The sequence below is a fragment of the Crocodylus siamensis genome, chromosome 8 (genome assembly GCF_052110815.1).
Source record: "Crocodylus siamensis isolate JL-2025a chromosome 8, ASM5211081v1, whole genome shotgun sequence".
In the NCBI taxonomy this organism is placed as follows: domain Eukaryota; kingdom Metazoa; phylum Chordata; order Crocodylia; family Crocodylidae; genus Crocodylus; species Crocodylus siamensis.
In genome coordinates, this window is record NC_143402.1 from 31,568,224 (window position 1) to 31,580,563 (window position 12,340).

Sequence of the window (12,340 nt, forward strand, 5' to 3'; positions counted from 1 at the left end):
GTGCCAGCAATAAAGAAAGACCATAAGAAGGTAGCTTTGTTTCTGATTGTCTGTTTTTGAAGCATGTGATGCTTTTGATGGGTTTGAGTTAACTCATGCAAAGGAAGTTAACAATGAAAATGTAATAAAGAAATCTGACTACTAACCCTGATTGCATAAAAGAACATATGAATGGCAGAATTTTAACAGATATTTTTTTTAAATAGTGAAAGCACAGAACTATTTATGTGATCTAAGGATGAAGATTACTCATGTATGTACAAGTCAAAGTGGTACTTATCCTCCAAATCCAAATACAACTCTGGTGGTCTGTCACCAACTTCTATATTATCTCATTAAACCTCGTTTCAAATCTTTCTCCAAAATAACTTTGTCCAAAAGAATTTTGCTTTGTCCATACTACCTTTTCTACTTTTTTAGTTTATCACATCATTAATGTGTCATGCTACTCCATACACACACTTTTTAATATCTTTAAAAATATAAGAAATACCACAGTTGGTCAAACCACACTTAGGATTCTGTCTTAGTCAGTGGCAGGAGTATGTGCCTTAGAGCGCTGAACTGGCTACAGGTAGACTGATCTATCCCCTGCTCATTACCCTTCCTGGCACCCACCATCAATGGTTCAGAGATGCTGCACTACCAGAATTCTCCTAGTATTATAGTGAAAAAAATATGAAAAAAAAACCATCCAGGAACTTAGATGCTTTCTGGCAAGCCAGAGGGTAGCAATCTTGGCCTCCGGAGTTGCTAACAGATTTATGGATGTGACATGTATCGCACATTTTCTGAAAATATACAGTTTCTTTTTCAATGTGCTATGGTCAAAGATGTAATGTTTTAAGGATCCTTTGCCCTTCCATCTCAAGTCCAGGAAAAGCATCAGGAAACAAGAAGTTTCTTTTTCTTTCAGATAATAAGGCAGAACAAATTGAGGAGGTCACAGGCAGCTGGCAACATCCGAACAAAGCTGTTAACAAGTTTTGGCAGTAATCTTTAATAAATAGCATCTATCTTGGGTAAAGTACGGGCTGAGGAAACTGAATGATATTGCTGATAAATTAGCCTGTTTCCCATGATACAGTCTCCTTTTTGGCTATGGAAAAGACAAAGAACTGACTCCTACTTTTGATTCCTTATCAAAATTATGGTGGGATTTTATTGGCAAAAAGCAAGCACAAGACTTATAAGAATAGCCATTCACTATGAACATACTTGAGGATGAACAATTTTGTCTGGCTCCCTAGACAGGCTTTATTATTAATATAGAGGTAGATTTGGCAAATGTTCTCAGTTCATGATGTTGCCAAGGTGAGTTAGAAATTATATCAGCATAGAAATAAATTAGCTGAAAGAGATCAATTTTTTGTCAATTTTAAGCATCTCTTTTATAAAGCCAAACTCAATAAACTGCAGTTTCTCCTACAGGCTTCCAGAGATCACGGTTCTCTTAAGACAGGCATACACAAGACTGATATAACAGGCAAAGCATGATTCATGTGTAATAGGAAGAAAAGTTCAGAAAACAGCTCAGAGTCACCTATGTATTGGAAGAGGCCCCTTGCTGTAATCAGAATAGGACAGGTGTCAAAAGTGTCCCTAAATAAGGTGTAGAGCAACTAGATTTTTCATCAGCTATAGAGGGTATAGAAAGTTCATTTCAGACACTGCATGTTGGAGAGAAAGAAGCGTTTCTCACCATGCAGCCAATGGTTCTTACGAAGATGTGAAGTCTGCCCACTGGTTGGAGAAAGACCAATCAAATCTGCAGAGCTTATTTTAGTTTAACTACTGTAGTCTGTTCAGTTTCTTATATTATCCATCACTGAGACATAAAAGCTCCCTGTAACTGAGAAATATGGAAAATCTTCAGGTTTCAAATCTTTGAAATGAGGTGTAGAATTTGTCCTAATATTATTTTGGCCCAGGATTTCCAATTCTGAGTAAAGCCACTCCAAGATAAGTAAAATGAATACATCATTATTAAATACTTGTAGTGTAGTCTATGGGCTACCACTGAGAATGGTACATCATCGCATCAAGCATATATAGTGAAAGACTGCTTATTTCTCAGTGACAAACTTGTAAGGGAGGGAAAACTAAGGCCAAGGAAAGAAATGATTAGCCCAGATTTTACATAGTATGTGTAAATTACTAATTATTGCTAATTAGTGAACAGAATGCAGGTATTAATGCCACCAGACTATGCCACGTGGTTCTTCATTCTGGAAAAGAACCTGACACAACACTGTTTATTGTGCCTTCTGTTTACTTTGATTTACCGTACAATATACCAAATCCTTTTTTTTACATTGCCTTCTATTCATTTCAGTGCTATTTTTATAAAGTCTTAGTTAACAGTCTCCCTTGTAGTTTTGAAGAGTTGGTCCCAACAATCTCAGGAACTGTATTATTCATCTCCCTTTTTGCTTGTAGAAAAGCAAGCAACTTTCAGAAACCACATAAAGAGAATAAAAAGAAGAATTCCACATTAGAACAGGGCTACATCAATCCTGCAATCATGTCGTTAGTTTAAAGCTGTCTGTTTCATGGAGCAGCACACAGTCCATGAATCAAAATGAAAGAACCCACTGTGCATCTTTACTCTTGTAGTACCGTTTTTTGATAAGAGGATAGAAAGACTGGAAATATTGGACACTTCTATCTAAGTCTCTCTGAGGTCTTTCTGTCTACTTGACAGGACCTGTGCCAACAACTGTATTTCACCTTCTTTATCTTTGCTATCCTATATTAACACCCTATTTGAAAACTATGGATTTATTTTTAGTTTTGTAAAAGAACATTTTATAGATTTTCTAAATGAATAAAAATGGACACACTTCTTTTAAAATTCATCTCTGACTAGTTAGTTAGTTTCAAAAAGTCAATTAAGTCAAAACTACTTCAACTTTCCAGGTAAGAATGATCAAAATTAATTATACAAGAAGAGCACTCTGCCTACATGAATAGAAAAATAAGTTACGATGGGGAAAGAAGTAGCATCCTTTGTCTATTTGATAATAAATATAACCTTTCCTCGTTTTATTATTGTCCTGGGGTGGTATATTGAGTCTCTTTTCTTAACATTTTTCAACTTTAAATTTTTTATGAAAAGACTTCTTACAAATGTCAGGGAATGATAGGGCTGACTGGAGGCAAGTATAATGAGAGATGGGTATTACCACAGAATCTTTCTCACTTAGCCCAGGCAGTGTATCTCCAGTACAAACCCTATAACACCCCTGCTATTGAGTTCTGGGTCTTCCAAATAAGAGACAACAAAAGCAAATGTTACTTTCAATTTAAAATCTTTCTTCACAGCATTGACCACTACGAACACAGAAAGGGTGTTTGGTGACCTATGGATGTGCAGCAAAGTTAATCTGTCACAAGCAGAGATCAACAAAGCAATCAGCAGACTAGAGCAAAAATTATATCCTATGCTTTGTACACTGCTGCAGTCACAATAACAGCTGTCCTTAATAGAATAAGACTGCTGGGAGAGATCACCATTTGTTTCCTGATGTTAGTGTCTCCTTCAACAAAAATAAACAGTAATAACAGAGGCAGAGGCTTTGTTGCTGGAAAGTGCACAGAATCTCAAGAGGATTTGAGAATTAAGATGTCTTTAGGACAGCTTCTTGAAACCTAGTGGTTCTTGAATCCTCAAGCGCTGATTTTCTATACAGCTAGAACTTAATGTAGAGAGAAAAGTTCCTTAAAGGCAAATTACTATTTTTATTTTAAAAACTTCTAGAAGAAGTTTATTTTTACATAAGAAAATAGAGATAGACTCTTAGCTGCTAATATGTATGTTGATATAGTAATGTTAATAACAACTACCATGTATGTTAATGATTCCTTTTTCAGTAAAGGAGTGTCTATAGGCTACAACATTTCTTTTAGCTTTGTTTGCTCAGAAATGCATGTATTCTTGGGTCCTCTATCTCCGAATGGCTCATCATTGCATTTCACAGAACTATTTGCAGTATCAGTTCTACTATCCCCTCTGTCCTTAAAAAGTCTGCAAGAAGAGTGCCACAGTTGCCTCAATGTACAGAATTAGGCTCATTCTACCAACTTAATTAGCATACTAATTAAAGAGGCAGCTGCTTTCAGTATCCTAGAAAAATTATACCAAGCTACGTATTACACTGAGAGCACATATTTTTTACTTTTTCATATTGTTAAAACCTGGTTGTCACATTCTTATAACTGTTTTCATTTAGGGCAGGGGTGCTGACCAGATCCAGCCCACAGAACCTCAACATCAATCTCACAAGTGTTCCCCAAGAATCGGGAAATTTGGCAGCAGGAAAGCAGTGACAGTGTTAATCTGCTAATTGAGATAATCAGTAAAGACACTTTTGAATACTTTAAAATTCAAAACATTTCCAACACATATGAGAATTTTACAATATATTCATGTACTTAAGGAAAAAAAATCAAAATGTACATCAAATTGTTTCCAACATAAACTGTAGGTCCATTCCAGAGTTAAAAGCAACTGAAGGTTGAAAACTAAGTATTTTTAAAAAGCTTGTTTTACTTTTAAAAAGCTTTTGATGCCCTTCTTTAGCTGCTTAACCAGTGCCTGAACCTCTGGCAGCTTGCCCCAGACAGGAACATTGATCTCCTGGAACTTCTCCATTTCATTATTAAGCTCCTTCACTATGGGGATTACCTGGCTAAGGAGAGCATCGCCAGCACTGAGGTGCTCGGTGGCCTCAAGGAATGGCTTAAGGACCACCAGGATCTGGGAGATAGTATCCCACTCCATTTTTTTAAGGAGGCCACTGATCCCAATCTCACCAAGCAAGACTATATCATGGATGGCCTTCTGTTTCTCAAACAGCCTTCCCAGCATCAAGTATGTGGAGTTACACCAAGTCTCCACTGCTGCAGGATGCTCAGCTCTGCCTGTTTGTCCCACAGCATATTGCCCCCCTTGATGCTCCAGGGGAAGTATCCCACCACCTTCCTGCATTTCATAATGAGATGGCTGGTAGTGATGGTGCCATTACTGGGTGGGGGCCCTGTCCTTCTCCAAGGCATCCCTGACTATGGGGTGGAACACATGTGCCACAGAGGATGCCAACAAATTTGGCATCACACACCACCTTGGCCATATTGACCCCGTTGTCAGTGACCATGAACCTGTGGGTGAGCTCGCTTTGCCCAATGAAACACCCCTGCACCATGAGGTTCATGGTCACCATGATCTCCCTTGCCATGTGGTACTCATCCATCACCTTGGCTTGAAGGAGAGCCCACCAACACCCTGGCTGATTGCATCAGTACCCTGTGAGGGAGAGGTAGCATGATCTCCACCCCAGATGCTACAGATGTCTGCTGTGAAGTGCAAGGCTACCTATGGACCTGCCTTCTGCAGCTCCTCCCTGAAGTATTCCCTTCATGCCTCATAAAGGGAGTGCACCACTATCCTGCTAAAGGTGGCTCATGCAGGCACTTAGTACGATAGGGCCACGAGTACCATGAGCTGCCAGAACCCTGTTTACTCAATAACAAAGGCTCTGGAGTGAGAGGGGAGTTATTTTTGGATATGATCCCACTGGTGCCAGGCTGAAGAGGAACAGGGGTAAGGGTGTGCTGCCTTCTGAGATGAAGCAGCGTCAGCATGGTGGCAAAATGCTATACATCCTTGCCCCAGCTGATCTGCCTTCAGCAGTGTTGGCAGGTATCATACTTGGGATCATCTGCCACCTCAAAATAATCCAGCACTGCACAAGTCACCCACTTCTGGGTTGAGGGTGGGGATTCTGCCTTACCCCCCTCCTCAACAGGCAGAGGCACAGCAGAAGGAAGAGCTAATCCACCTGCCCCCACATCCTCCTCCAAAGTGCCTCCTAGTGAAGGAGACCTGCCTCTAGGGGAACTTCAATGGGTGTGGAGCACAAACCCAGAGTCCCTCCCTCCTTCCCCAGAATTTCCTTCACTATGGCCCTGAGCTCCTTTGCTTCCAGATCCAGCTCCTCCTTTGGCACTGGAAGGCTCATGCTAGGAACTGAAATTGAGGTGGTGAATGTCATGCTGTTGCCGGTTAGTGGTGTTAGTGGTGGTGGTGCAGGTGCAGGCAGTGCTACCACCTCCTTGCTCCCACTAGCAGCAGAAAACTCATTGCTACCAGGAAACGGTGCATCTATATTTGGGTCAGGGGGAACTTACAGCTCTCCCTCTCTCCCTCTGTCCCGTCTCCCTCCCCTGTAAAAAGACCTGGCACTGGCCTTTCCAGAATGCTTTATAATGTTTGGTGTACTGCAAAGTCTGTGTGTGTGTGTGTGTGTGTGTGTGTGTGTAATATATGTTGTGGTTTCCTGCACAGTGATGATACATTGCCAGGGAAAACAGTGATTTCTTTTTGCTGGGGGAAAGAATCAAGACAGACTAACAAGAACAAATAAGAGTATTTTTAGGGAAGAGTAAGTTGAAAGAAATGGATAAGGATAACAATAAGGATTGTAGGCAAGGGTAAGTAGGAAAGGATTGCATAGGACTTACAAGAAGAGAATCTAGCTAGCAAGAGACTAGCTAGCAAGCCTGAGCCTTTCAGACACTGCTGCTCCAAAACAGGCATAGCTCACAAAAGGCACAAATCACTTCAGACACAGTTTCAGATGTTGTTTCTACATTCCTCCCCCAGAGCACTGTCATTGGAAGGGAACTCAGAGAAATATCACAGTCACTGGCCAGCTACAGATGTCAATATCAGAGCAGTCTTTCCCTCACCACTCTCAGCCTTTTCCATATATAGAAGATCACCCTATCCCTCTCCCTCTTCTCAGTTTTTGTTTGCTACAAGACTTCCAAATGTCCAAATCTCTCTGAATTGAAATGGAGGCTTCTGATTTGATTTAGACCTTTTAATGGGTCTCTCGACTCAATTGGGATTTGGAGATTCAGTCACCAAATCAGGCCAAATCTTCCCTAAATCAATTTGGCTACTGAAGCTTTGCACAACTGTATTGTTTCTATCAATAGGGTTATCACTTTGATTAGCTGATGCCAGAGTTTTCATGTAATTTTGAATTGCTGTATTACAGTGAGGGACAATAACAAAACAACACATGAACAGGATTTCCTAGTCCAGTCTCTAAGTCATTTAATGTGTTCTTTACCTGAAGAAAATATCACATGAATGAAGACCCTGTATCTGTTTCCTCCATTTATCTGCAAAGCCAATTGAAGTAAATAAATAGCACTGCTCTCATTTAATAAATATTCACATAGAATGCTGCCTAGGAATGCAAGTCTTAAGGCAGATTGGGACAACACAAACTATAAGGGGGGAACTGGGCAAAAAGTCAGAAGGGCACCCACTCAACCTTATGGCATGTGTTCCCTGTGGTAGGTGGCTCCCAGTTGCCCCAAAGTTGGGCAGCCCTGCTCTAATCAAATGCATCTTCTTTTATCATGACTTTTGAGTTACAAAATACATCTAGTGCTGACAATTCTTCTTTAAGCAGCAAACTATAACTCCATATGAAATGCTTGGAAAACATATTTGTGTCATTTTTGGACCCTTTCGAAATGTTTGAAGTTTTCATCTGTGTTGTTTTGCCAATACTGAAAATCTAACAGTGTTGCAGCACCTGATTGTTTGATCACTTTACCAAATGCCATGAAGTGTAATTGATAAATGTCAGGTTTGCTTTGTACATGCAGAGTTTTCACAGTAGAGCATCACTCTTTGAACTCGGGACAAGAGTTAATTAAAAAGTTGGTAGCAAAGAAAACAGCCACAGTGGGTGTCAATCCATTGATGACTTCAATAACATAGGTGGTTATGGAGTGATAAAAAGGAGACAGTGAGATTATAAGGTTTTCAAAAACACGTTTGATTATTCTCCAGTAGAACTTTTACCCATGAGCTGAAGTACTCGGAATTATAGGTCACAGGCTGCTGCAGAGCAGAAAAGGTAGCAAATGATATAGAAACACCACCAAACTAGAATTAAAGAGGAAACAAACAGTCCTTGTTACAATACTGCCTGAACACCTCAGCCTTCAGTGCATTTATCCTCACTGCACCCTCAATGGAATATTAGTGCATTTTACTGGTGGAGAAACTAAGAACACAGAGAAGACAGAAAGACTTAGGCATTTAACTACCACAGCAAAATACAAGTGCTATTCGCTATTAAGTATGCAAACATTTTGCTAAATGAACCCTGAAAACATGCCATGAGTGTGGCAATTAGAGCAGACAAAATATGGTGCACAGGCTGAATGTGGCTCACCAGCCAATTTCAACTGGCCCATGGGCTGGCACCTACCAATTAATTGTATTCAGCCAAGCTCATGGCTGCCACTACTGCATTCAGCATGGGGCCAAGCCCTGCCCACTCCTGGTAGGTCAGCATGCTGTGCTCCCACTGTCACCTGCAGTTTGGCTCCAATCCTGGCCCTGGTGAGTGCCCATAGCTTCCAGGTGCAGTTGCTGATGATGATATTGTTGCAGCTGCCCAAGGAACTGCTTGGCTCCCCCAGCCTCCAGCCACTCCTCTTCCTATCACTGCTGCAGACCCTTGGGCATCAGGTAGGGAAGCGGCAGTGAGAAGCAGGGGAAACTGCAGCTGGGTGGGACCCCAGAGTGTGGGGTTTGTGGGAGTGCAGAGCTGGGGTGGGAAAGTGGGAGCACAGGGCTGACCCAGCTTCATAGCACAGGGGCCCCCATGGTTCATGTGGAGCTCTCAGGACTCAGCCAGAGCTGTGTTCCACCACGGCGGAGCCCCACACAATGAAGCCAGGCAGGCCCCACTCTCCTCTGCCATGTGCAGCTCTTGGGACTTGGCCAGGAGTGACAAGGGAGCGATGGAACTGGGCTGGCTTGACCCTGCTTTCTGCTATGTGCACCTCCTGGGACTTGGATGGAGCCATGTTTTCCCGAAGGGCTCCACCTGCTGTGGGCCATAAGCATACTGAAGCCCCACTGCCTGCTGCTGCTGCCACCACCATCTGGGGCTATGTGCCAGGGGGGAGGGCATGTGTGAGGGACCCATATGTACACCTCACCATACCCACATATACATGCACACTTGCAGCTTTGACAGCTCACCAAAACTTAAGCAGCCCTCTAACCAAATAATTGCCCACCCCTGATCTAGAGATACTGTTTAAAATGAAATGTTATTATAAATCAATCGCATGATTTTCTAGGATCTGTCCTCTTTTTTTGAATGCGATTATTCTCAATTCCTGTTCTGTTTTACATGAATATCTTGTTTAAATTCCTTTGTATGGATAATGGAGGTATATGTATGGGTCATATCCTATTTCCCTGCATCAATATAACATAATCATGAAAATGCAGATTTTGGCACTTATGCAAAGTTTCTAGTTCAACTGTCAGTGAAGCAAGTTGCAACATTTTAGCTCTAGAAGTACAATGATGGGGGTAAGGAAGGTTCTTTCATCTTTTCGTCCAATAGACCTCAGTTAGGGCACTTGCCCAGGGTGTGGGGCACCCAAGTTTCAGGCCTCTTCATCTAAGAACCTTCTGCTCACTAGCAAGAGCTCTAACTGCCAGTCCATATATTAGACATTAGCCAGTTCTTTTCTTGAGGTTCAGTGGGCAATCAGAAGGAAAGTATGTGGGGCCAGGAAGAAGAGAACTGGGCATGTCGGCTCAGTAAGATGACTTATGTAGCCCTAGATTCTAGCATGTCCCTTACTCCAAATGAAGCATAAATTCTCTCAGTGCTGTTTATCTAGTGACTCATAAATGCAAGGTGAAGTGGGCCAGCTTCAAGAGAAGTGTCAGAGTAATGTCCAGCCTATGGGTTAAAGCATTTTTTCTGAGAAGCCAGAGACTGATGTTCAACCCCACTCTAGCTTATAAACTAATGCTCTAACCAATTAGTTATTGGGCTATTAAGTGAAAAGGCCACCATCTTCTGTCTTTCACCATTCATTTGCAATGAGTAATTCTATTTTGTCACAGGTAAAACAGGATAGCTTTGGACAAAATTTCTAACAGCTATAGGAACTCTGTTTATGTGCCATGTAGGCAAATAGAATGTACCCCCACGTGTTTAAATTATTGAACCAAGATAACACTTTATCATACTACGTGCACAGCAGAGATTCAAATACATGACTATAGCATGTATAATTTTCATTAACATTATAGTTACTGTGATGACGTTGCTTAGCTGTTTAGAGAAACTTCATGAATATTCCTATGAAGTTTTAAGAGGATTGTCCATATGTTCAGACTTATTCTACCCTTTAATAGTCATGAAACTACATGCTCTTCTGAGCAGGGAGAATCCTGAGCATGTTTGGAAGCAGGCTGAAGACACTGTTGCTCTTCAAAAACATAGGGGTCTGCTTGCATGGAACAGCTTTTAGTCTATTCCATTTGTAACTTCTGTGACAAAGCTTTTCTTCTCCAGATACACACTGCCAGTTTGTCCAGTAGTCTCAGACTGTTTAAGTAATGACACTCCATTTCATAGTTCTCTTTGACCTTAGCTTTCTTTATTTTTTTATTACTGAGTTATAAACCACATACTTTAGGAAGGATATAAGAAACAAAGTAACTAGGTATCTTAATTAAGCCTGGAAAGGAAAGTCTGCCCAGAGAAGGTCATTTGGTGTATGCATTTCCAGTAATAGACTACAATTCAATGAGTAATGTGTTTTCTCTTCTTTTGCTATATAAATGAATTCCATGCAACTACATGAAATTTACTTGCATAGGATGTGTTAGATTCAGAAATAAAAGAAAATTCTGCATTTTGAAACATGCATATTTTCATTATTCATTTCTGTTTTGAAGAAAAACTGTTAGTATCTTTCAGAAAATGATGTGAACTTATATTTGTGACAACCTGTCAATTGTTCTGGCCCTTTTCATATTTTGACCTGCATGACACACTGTTTTTTGTTGTTCAGAAATATTATTAAAAGTTGTATCTTTCTGTAACGTTTTTAATGGGTAGATTTTTTGGAGCAACATCATGACACTTTAAAAATGATATTAATCAAAAATAAATTAACTACTGTGCCTCTCAGCTGGAAATCCTGTATTATCTGTGGCCTCCTGTTGGAGTTAAAACACTTGAAAGAGCAGCTAATCCACAGCACCAGAGCACAGGCTAGTCCAAGAAGCCTGTTGGACATGTATTGGTTACATCAAAATATAGAAGAAGAAAGAAAAAGTAAAGAGAGAAGTTTAAAAAATAAGATATAAATTGTTCTTTAGAATATACACAACCTATAAGCATCAATGGACTGAGTACTCAGGAGGTCAGGAGAGACCTTCGACAAACATGTAAGTCAATCAAATACCCATTAGAAGCTAGGAAGCCATTTTAACTGAAGCAGAAATTGTGCAATACATGCATTCTGTGTACTGTTACCTACCTTACTAAAATTTGTATATTGACAACAAACACAACTACTGCTTGAAAGCAAGAAAAAGCGTGCGATGGATAGTACTGGTCATCATGCTGAAGATTCAGGAATAGTAATTGTCATCATTTATGGAAAGAGAGGAAGTGACTGTTTGCTGGCCAGATCACAAGATGGGCAGATAAAATAGGGCCCTAGAAGGTTTTTTTAATGTCAGCTTCTTGTTTAGTGACAAATAAAAATGTGGCCACAAAATGGATGGAAAGATAAAGTAACCAAGGAAGCAGGAGTTGCCAAGATAGAAGTGGAGAAAGGATGGAGAAAATGGGTGGTCATTGGTCATGGAACTTAAAATAGCTGATTAAAAAGAAAAGCATTAATTCTTCCTGCAAAAATATAATTGCTTTCTGTGCTGGCCTATGCATCACTTCAGTGCCATAGTACAGAAGCCTTGGGCTCAACATTATACCTATGCATTAATTTCATTGTCAATAATAACCCTTCTGGATATTTAAAGTAGCCTGCGTAAAAATGTATGTTTTTATTACTACAAGTTGAATATTCCCCTACTTTACAACTACCTCACTGACTTCAGTGAAACTCATGCAGTAAGATACTATTCACAGGAAGTAACTGTGATATAACTTGCCCTCATAGCTTTCTGTAATTTTTAATTTTGTTAAGGAAAATATGTGGAAAATCTGTTTAAAAATAATGAAAGGAAGTATTTAATCTCATATTCACTTGGGTTTCATTACAACATGAAGACCTTTTGCTAACAAGCATCACCACATACAGTCAAACAAGAGACTCATTTCTATCCTCCTCATATAGGTCTCTTGGTAGAGCTTAACATAATCAGCCAGAAAATACAGTTCCTATATTGTCTGTTTGGATTTTTCTTGGTTTCCTCCAGTCTTCTGTCAATGCTCTCAATTAGTGACCATAAATAATTGTATTT